Consider the following 8560-nt stretch of genomic DNA (forward strand, 5'->3'; position numbering starts at 1 on the left):
TCTGGCCAGCATCTTTGTATACATTTTTTCAGGGAATGTCTTTAACTACAGGATCTTCTCAAAAAATTAGCATATTGTGATAAAGTTCATTATTTTCTGTAATGTACTGATAAACATTAGACTTTCATATATTTTAGATTCATTACACACAAATGAAGTAGTTCAAGCCTTTTATTGTTTTAATATTGATGATTTTGGCATACAGCTCATAAAAACCCAAATTTCCTATCTCAAAAAATTAGCATATTTCATCCGACCAATAAAAGAAAAGTGTTTTTAAAACAAAAAAAGTCAACCTTCAAATAATAATGTTCAGTTATGCCCTCAATACTTGGTCGGGAATCCTTTTGCAAAAATGACTGCTTCAATGCGGCGTGGCATGGAGGCAATCAGCCTGTGGCACTGCTCAGGTGTTATGGAGGCCCAGGATGCTTCGATAGCGGCCTTAAGCTCATCCAGAGTGTTGGGTCTTGCGTCTCTCAACTTTCTCTTCACAATATCCCACAGATTCTCTATGGGGTTCAGGTCAGGAGAGTTGGCAGGCCAATTGAGCACAGTAATACCATGGTCAGTAAACCATTTACCAGTGGTTTTGGCACTGTGAGCAGGTGCCAGGTCGTGCTGAAAATTGAAATCTTCATCTCCATAAAGCTTTTCAGCAGATGGAAGCATGAAGTGCTCCAAAATCTCCTGATAGCTAGCTGCATTGACCCTGCCCTTAATAAAACACAGTGGACCAACACCAGCAGCTGCCATGGCACCCCAGACCATCACTGACTGTGGGTACTTGACACTGGACTTCAGGCATTTTGGCATTTCCCTCTCCCCAGTCTTCCTCCAGACTCCGGCACCTTGATTTTCGAATGACATGTAAAAGTTGCTTTCATCCGAAAAAAGTACTTTGGACCACTGAGCAACAGTCCAGTGCTGCTTCTCTGTAGCCCAGGTCAGGCGCTTCTGCCGCTGGTTCTGGTTCAAAAGTGGGTTCATGCTTCCATCTGCTGAAAAGCTTTATGGAGATGAAGATTTCATTTTTCAGCACGACCTGGCACCTGCTCACAGTGCCAAAACCACTGGTAAATGGTTTACTGACCATGGTATTACTGTGCTCAATTGTCCTGCCAACTCTCCTGACCTGAACCCCAAAGAGAATCTGTGGGATATTGTGAAGAGAAAGTTGAGAGACGCAAGACCCAACACTCTGGATGAGCTTAAGGCCGCTATCGAAGCATCCTGGGCCTCCATAACACCTGAGCAGTGCCACAGGCTGATTGCCTCCATGCCACGCCGCATTGAAGCAGTCATTTCTGCAAAAGGATTCCCGACCAAGTATTGAGTGCATCACTGAACATAATTATTTGAAGGTTGACTTTTTTTGTTTTAAAAACACTTTTCTTTTATTGGTCGGCTGAAATATGCTAATTTTTTGAGATAGGATTTTTGGGTTTTCATGAGCTGTATGCCAAAATCATCAATAAGTAAAACAATAAAAGGCTTGAACTGCTTCAGTTGTTTGTAATGAATCTAAAATATATGAAAGTCTAATGTTTATCAGTACATTACAGAAAATAATGAACTTTATCACAATATGCTAATTTTTTGAGAAGATCCTGTATATATATAAAATCGGATGTATGTATGTGTGTGTGTGTATGTATGTATGTGCCGCAATCACTCAAAACCACCTTTGAACGAAACTTGGTATACAGATCCCTCACAACCTGGGATGATATGTTCTGGGGGTCTCGGGTCCCCCCTGCACACCTGGGGCGGAGCTACAAACAGCAAATCAGATTTCACCCATTCAAGTCAATGGGAAAAATGTAAAAGGCTGCCATTCTCACAGTAATCAAGCCAGGGTCCCCACACTTGGTCACTTGGTGACCGAAGTTACACATTCAGGAAAAGTGGGCGGAGCATAAAAGAGCCAATCAAATTTCAGCCACTAATTTTCAATGGGAAAATGTTAACTGCTGCCATTCTTAGACTATTAATCGCAGGGGTCTCAAACTTTGCACACTTGGTCACTGGGTGAATGGGATTAATATTCAGGAAAGTGGGTGGAGCTTACAACAGCCAATCAAAATCAACTATTGATTTTCAAGGGGAATATTTAAACTGCTGCCATTCTTACACTGTTAATGGCAGTCTTCAAACTTGCTACAGTCTGTCATTGGATGACTGGGGTTCAATTTCACTAAAGGGGCGGAGCCACAAACAGCCAATTAGATTTCTTTGCTGGATAAACTGCTTCCATTCACACATTTTTGATGCCGGGAACCCGGAGGCTCACAAACTTTGTCATTGAGTGACTGTGTGTCAAGGTTACAAAAAGTGGGCGGAGTCAAAAACAAATTTCACTGGGACAATATAAACTGCAGCGATTCTTACACTCTTAATGGTAGGGTTCTCAAACTTTGCCCAGTTGGGCACTTGGTGAATGGGAATAATATTCAAGAAAGTGAGAGGAGCCTACAACAGCTAATCAGAATTCACCTATTGATTTTCAAGGGGAATATTTACATTGCTGCTATTCCTATACTCTTAATGGCAGAAGCCTCAAACCTGGTACAGTCGGTCATTGGGTGACAAGGGTTCAAATTCTGGAAAGGGGGCGGAGCCACAAACAGCCAATCAGATTTGTTTAATTTCTATTGGAATATACAAATTATTGATACCAAGGACACCAAAGCTCATAAACTTGGTCATTGAGTGACTGTATGTCAAGGTCAGAAAAAAGTGGCCGGAGCCAATAACTAAACCTTTTACATGAGAAAATATAAACTGCAGCCATTCTTACATTGTTAATGGCAGAGTTCTCAAACTTAATACATTTGGCCACTGGGTGACTGGGATTAATATTTAGGAAAGTGGGTGGAGCCTACAACAGCCAATCAAAATTCCCTTATGGATTTTCAAGGGGACTATTTACATTGCTGCTATTCTTACACTCTGAATGGCAGAGGCCTCAAACTTGGTACAGTCGGTCATTGGGTGAGTGGGGTTCATGTTCTGAAAAGGGGGTGGAGCCACAAACAGCCAATCAGATTTGTTTCGTTTTAGAGGGAAAATTTAAATTGTTGATGCCAAGGACCACAAAGTTCATAAACTTAGTTATACAGGGATTGTGTGTGTCAAGGTTTGAAAAAGTGGGCGGAGCCAACAACTAAATTTTTTACATGGGAAAATGTATACTGCAGCCATTCATTCCTACACTGTTAATGGCAGGGTTCTCAAACTTGACCAAGTTGGTCACGGGGGACTGGAATTAATATTCAGAAAAAGTGGGTGGAGCTTACAACAGCCAATCAAAATTCACCTATTGATTTTCATTTGGAATATTTACATTGCTACCATTCTTACGCTGTTAAAGGCAGAGGCCTAAAATCTGATACAGTCAGTCACTGGGAGACTGGGGTTTACATTTTGAAAAGGGGCCGGGCTGGCAACAAACAGCCAATCAGATTTGTTTAATTTCAATGGGAAAATGCAACTTATTGATGCCAAGGACCCCAGAGCTCATAAACTTGGTAATTGAGCGACTGTATGTCAAGGTTAGAAATAGTGGGCGAAGCAAAACCTAACTTTTACATGGGAAAATATAAACTGCAGCCTTTCTACACTGTTAATGGCAGGGTTCTCAAACTTGACACAGTTGGTCACTGGGTGACTGAGATTAATATTTAAAAAAGTGGGTGGAACCTACAACAGCCAATTAAAATTCACCTATTGATTTTCAAGGGGAATATTGAAACTGCTTTCATTCTTTCACTGTTAATGGCAGAGGCCTCAAACCTGCTACAGTCGGTCATTAAGTGACTAAGGTTTAAATCCACTAAAGGGGTGTAACCACAAACAGCCAATCAGATTTCTTTGCTGAATAAATTGCACACAATTTTGATGCCAGGAACCCGAAAGCTCATAAACTTGGTCATTGAGTGACTGTGTGTCAAGGTTATGAAAAGTGGGTCGAGTCAGAACAGATTTCTATGGGAAAATGTAAACTGCAGCTCTTCTTCACTGTTAATAGCAGGGTTCTCAAACTTTGCACAGTTGGTTAATGGGTGACTGGGATTAATATTCAGGAAAGTGGGTGGAGCCTAAAAAAGAATTCACCTGTTGATTTTCAAGGGAAATATTAAAATTGCTGCCTTTCTTCCAGGTTTGATAATGGCAAAAGCCTCAAACCTGGTACAGTTGGTCATTGGGTCACTGGGGTTCAAATTCAGAAAAGTGGGCAGAGCCACAAACAGCCAATCAGATTTGTTTCATCTCATTGGGAAAATATAAATGTTTTATGCCAAGGACCCCAAAGCTCCCAAACTTGGTCATTGAGTGACTGTGTGTCCAGGTTACAAAAAGTGAGTGGAGCCAAAAACAAATTACTCTGGGAAAATATAAACTGCAGTCATTCCTACACTGTTAATGACAGGGTTCTCAAACTTTGTGCAGTTAGTCACTGGGTGACTAAGATTAATATTCAGGGAAGTGGGTGGAGCCTTTAATAGCCAATCAAAATTCACCTGTTGATTTTCAAGGGGAATATTTAAATTGCTGCCATTTTTACACTGTTAATAGCAGATGCCTCAAACCTATTACAGTTGGTCATTGGGTGACTGGGGTTCAAATACTGGAGAGGGGCAGAGCCACAAACAGCCAATAAGATTTGTTTAATTTCTATGGGAATATACAATTTATTGATGCCACAGACCCCAACGTTCCACAACTTGGACGTTGAGTGTTTGTGTGTTAGGGTTAGAAAAAGTGGGCAGAGCCAACAACAGCCAAATACATACTCGGGCAACACAGGCTCATCAGCTAGTAAAGAATAAAGGACATGCTGAGAATACCCCATGAAGAGATGGACTAACCCAAAACCTGTCGGTAATGTCAGATCTCTACTACATACTGTAAGTGACAGCAACGTAGTAGAGAAGTATTTTATAGCTCATTTTAAAATTTGTATGTGTTTTAAATTTTAAGATTTTCACGACAGTTCCTCGTTAAGATTGCTTAACTGCCCTTGCGCAGAACGCTCCCAACTATGGGGAGCATGATGGAGGAGGCATTCCTCCCAGAACAATTCACGCGCAGTGACCCGCTACCCAGCTGCATTGTGCAGACTATGGGGAGCATGACAGAGGAGGCATTACTCCCAGAACAATTCAGGGGCAGTGACCCACTACCCAGCTGCATTGTGCAGACACAGGAGCTCAACGTATCGTGGGAGCTGACAGACTACAGGGGGCTGGAAGGAGCCCCAGGTAAGTAAAAATCCTTTTCTCCCATTAGTCTCAGGTTTACTTTATTCATTAACTGACTAAGGTAACTCCTGGATGAGCCTCTCGGCACCTCTCACCACATCAATGGGCAGCCAGAAGGAAAAATGCATGCTGCAGCTGGGTCCTGTGTGTGGCACTGGTCGCTGGGCCCCAGACTCACTCGGGCCCCATACAGCAGTATCACCAATGATGCCCTGAATGCGGCCCTGCCCATAGCTCCTCGGCTAGGCCACTGCTCAACCCCCAGCAATCATTTTCTAAAATAAAGCCACAGAGTCTGTCTACAATGGAATATAGCCTAGGATAACTTACTGCAACTGCGCTGCAGACCTCAGGAGTTAAGTGTTGCACTGGCCTTTCGGGAAAGTAGCTGGGACAGAATTCTGTACGGTTTGTCAAAAAGCAGCCCTGAGTATAGAAAGGTTTGCAGGGCACTGTTATCTCCCACTGTTAGAAATGCGGCATTATCCTTGAGGTCTGAATAAACTAAACAGGTAGTAGAAAAGTCAGGAATAGCTATGTCCTTAGAAGAGAGGTCAGCTAGCCCTGCTGATATAAGTAATTTGGCACTCTTAACATTAGTGACTTGATTAAATGACTGTGCTAAAAGTATAGGCCGATCAATAAACATCCCTAATCAGCACTATCTCAAAGGAAATAAAAACAGATGAGTAAGGAGGCTGAATGAAAACATTCCTGCGCAGCGTTGCATAGTTCCAGAACTCACATTTGTGGAAAAGCAGTTTGCTTTAGAGTACCTGAATCTTTATAAAAGACTAATCGTTACAGATTGCCATGGTGAACCAGAACTCCTAGGAGTGTGTAAGGGGCTGAAAGAGGCCAAAATGCCTCCTTACTAAGATGATATGAAAATCAGAAGTTGGCCTTCTTAAAACAGAAGGTATTTGCGTTTATTCAGGTTTGAGTGATCATATGGCGTCATCAGAGCTCACGCCAACCTGCATAATTGCAAATACCTTCTGATTCTGATTATAAAAGACAAAGGCTATCATTCATAAAAGGCTGTGCGGAAAAAAAATCTTGTCGGGAAAGTACCACATTCAGTAATTTAGACTTTTGTGTGCTAATTCATAAAATGTTCAGTAGAAGTTCGGTAATTTACCAGCTTAACTTGCTTGATAACAGCAGAGCAGTGTGAAGCTGTCTGCTTTTGTTACATGCTGATCTTTGTGCAGAGACAGCATTACACCAGTTAGAGGCATCCCGACATCCCTTTAGATATACATGATTCATATACTGTTTGTTATACTGCCTCTGCTCGCTCTGAATCTGTCCTTTAGTCCTTCTTAACATTTTATTTATTAGCCACAGCTTAGAACTTCCAGGAGACTTTACACATGCCTTGCTTAGTGGATTTACCTACAAGCTACTCTACACTACAAACAGGAACCCAAGACGTTAAACCGCCGAAGGGCTCCAGGGAAGCCTCTTCTGTTCCACTCTCTCTGCTCACTGCCTGGGGGGTACAAAAGGCCTGCTGCAACCTATCAGCCGGACTAGCAGGAGACAGGGGCTGTTTTTTTTTTTTGGTTTCTGCTCCGGTCAGACATAGTTTATCCGTCTCTGCTTGTGTGAGTCATGCTGGCTCGGCACACTCTTCTCACAGATTTCAGCACATCAGAGGTGACGGTAAAATGTCACCCTTTTTCCGCATGCTGTAGTCTTTATGAATTGACATTTGCTGACATGTGTTGAGGTATTTACCGCACAAGTCGGTAATTTACCTCACTGCTCCATAATTGTAGCTTTTCATGCGGTAACAGCCTTTATGAATTGACATTTTCCTAAGTGCTCGGTAAAGTCAGTTGTTTTCTGCATTACCGCATTTGGTAATGCTTTATGAATGATAGCCAAAGTGTAAGACAATTGTCAACAACCTGTTGAGAATGTATGAGGGTACTCTAACCACTAAAGGCTAAACTTTTCCTACAATATATTCTCCTCTAACTAGAGACAGAAGTTTTTGTATCAAGATTCTCATCTGGCTAGATTGAGATGACAGAATGAAAAAAAACAAAAAAACAGTATCCACTATGTTCACTATTGGCTACTATCGTGCCTGTATTATCTACTAATGTCTGTATTTTTATGTATCCATGTAGGGGTGCCTCTAGCCATTTTTTCATTCCAGGCGGGAAAAACTGTGCAGGGCTTCGGGCCCCATCTTCCCTTAGCCCTGCTATGCCTGCCGGAAACTATACTCTGCGGGCAGTGGCCAGTGAACAATCTAACCCCCCCCCCCCCCCTTTTCACAGCTCTCCCAGTGACCGCCCGGTTGGCCTTGTGAACCAGGCTCCTGTGTATCCATGCAGTAGCATGACAATAGTCCCACCCCCGGACCCAGAGGGCCAGAAGGCTATGAGGCCCTCTCCTTCTCCCTCTTCTGCAGAGTAAGGAGAGGAGAGCAGTGTAATATTTACCTGCTCCAGTGCTACGCCAGGTCTCTTCTGCCCGACAGCTGCATGCTCTATGCTGCATACCAGACACTCGGTGTATGTCACATGATCGTGGGCTGGGCAAGCAGCATAGAGCGTGTGGTTGCCGGATAGAACAGAGGAGGTTTGATGCAGTACTGATGCAGCACATTACACTGTTCCACTGCACTTAATCTGCAAGGTGTAGAGATGGTATATTGACAGTAGCAGTCATAGCATGCTTATTCTTAGCGAGTGCTAGTCCTCTAAAGTGCTTTCATAATAGAAGTCAGGTGACCCCCTTAGAAGAATCTTACTTTTTCTTAAGAAAATCTAAATGTTTTCAGTTTGGCTGTATATGTTACAATGGTTAATGGCAGACATTATTTCAGCTTGATTACTTTGTTGTTATGTTTTATTACATGTGCATAAAACACGGTCGTTGCACAGTGCTTCTAGCAGAAACTGGTAGATTAAAAGTGTCAACATTTTATACCAGTCAATAGATTGAAATGAATAATAAAGTCTCCTGATCTGTGCAGCTAATTACTCTTGCGGCAACGTCCGAGTCTCTGGGCAGTCTCATGTCAACAGTTCCCCAAACATAGCACTGTTGCCAAGGTTACAAGCAAAAGCAAATTGACCTTACTGTCAGTTTTGGGAATTCTGAGCTGGTTGCAAACTGTAATGCAAATATAAGTTTTAATGGTATTAAATTGCCAAAAAACTTGTGAAGCACATGGCAACTTAAACCAAATCTGAAGTGAGGAAACTCAGATTTGATACTCACCTAAGTAAAAAGAAGGCTCTGGATAACATAGAGCGTTACCGTTCCTCTCTTGC

The sequence above is a fragment of the Hyperolius riggenbachi genome, chromosome 1, assembly GCF_040937935.1.
Source record: "Hyperolius riggenbachi isolate aHypRig1 chromosome 1, aHypRig1.pri, whole genome shotgun sequence".
NCBI classification, from domain to species: domain Eukaryota; kingdom Metazoa; phylum Chordata; class Amphibia; order Anura; family Hyperoliidae; genus Hyperolius; species Hyperolius riggenbachi.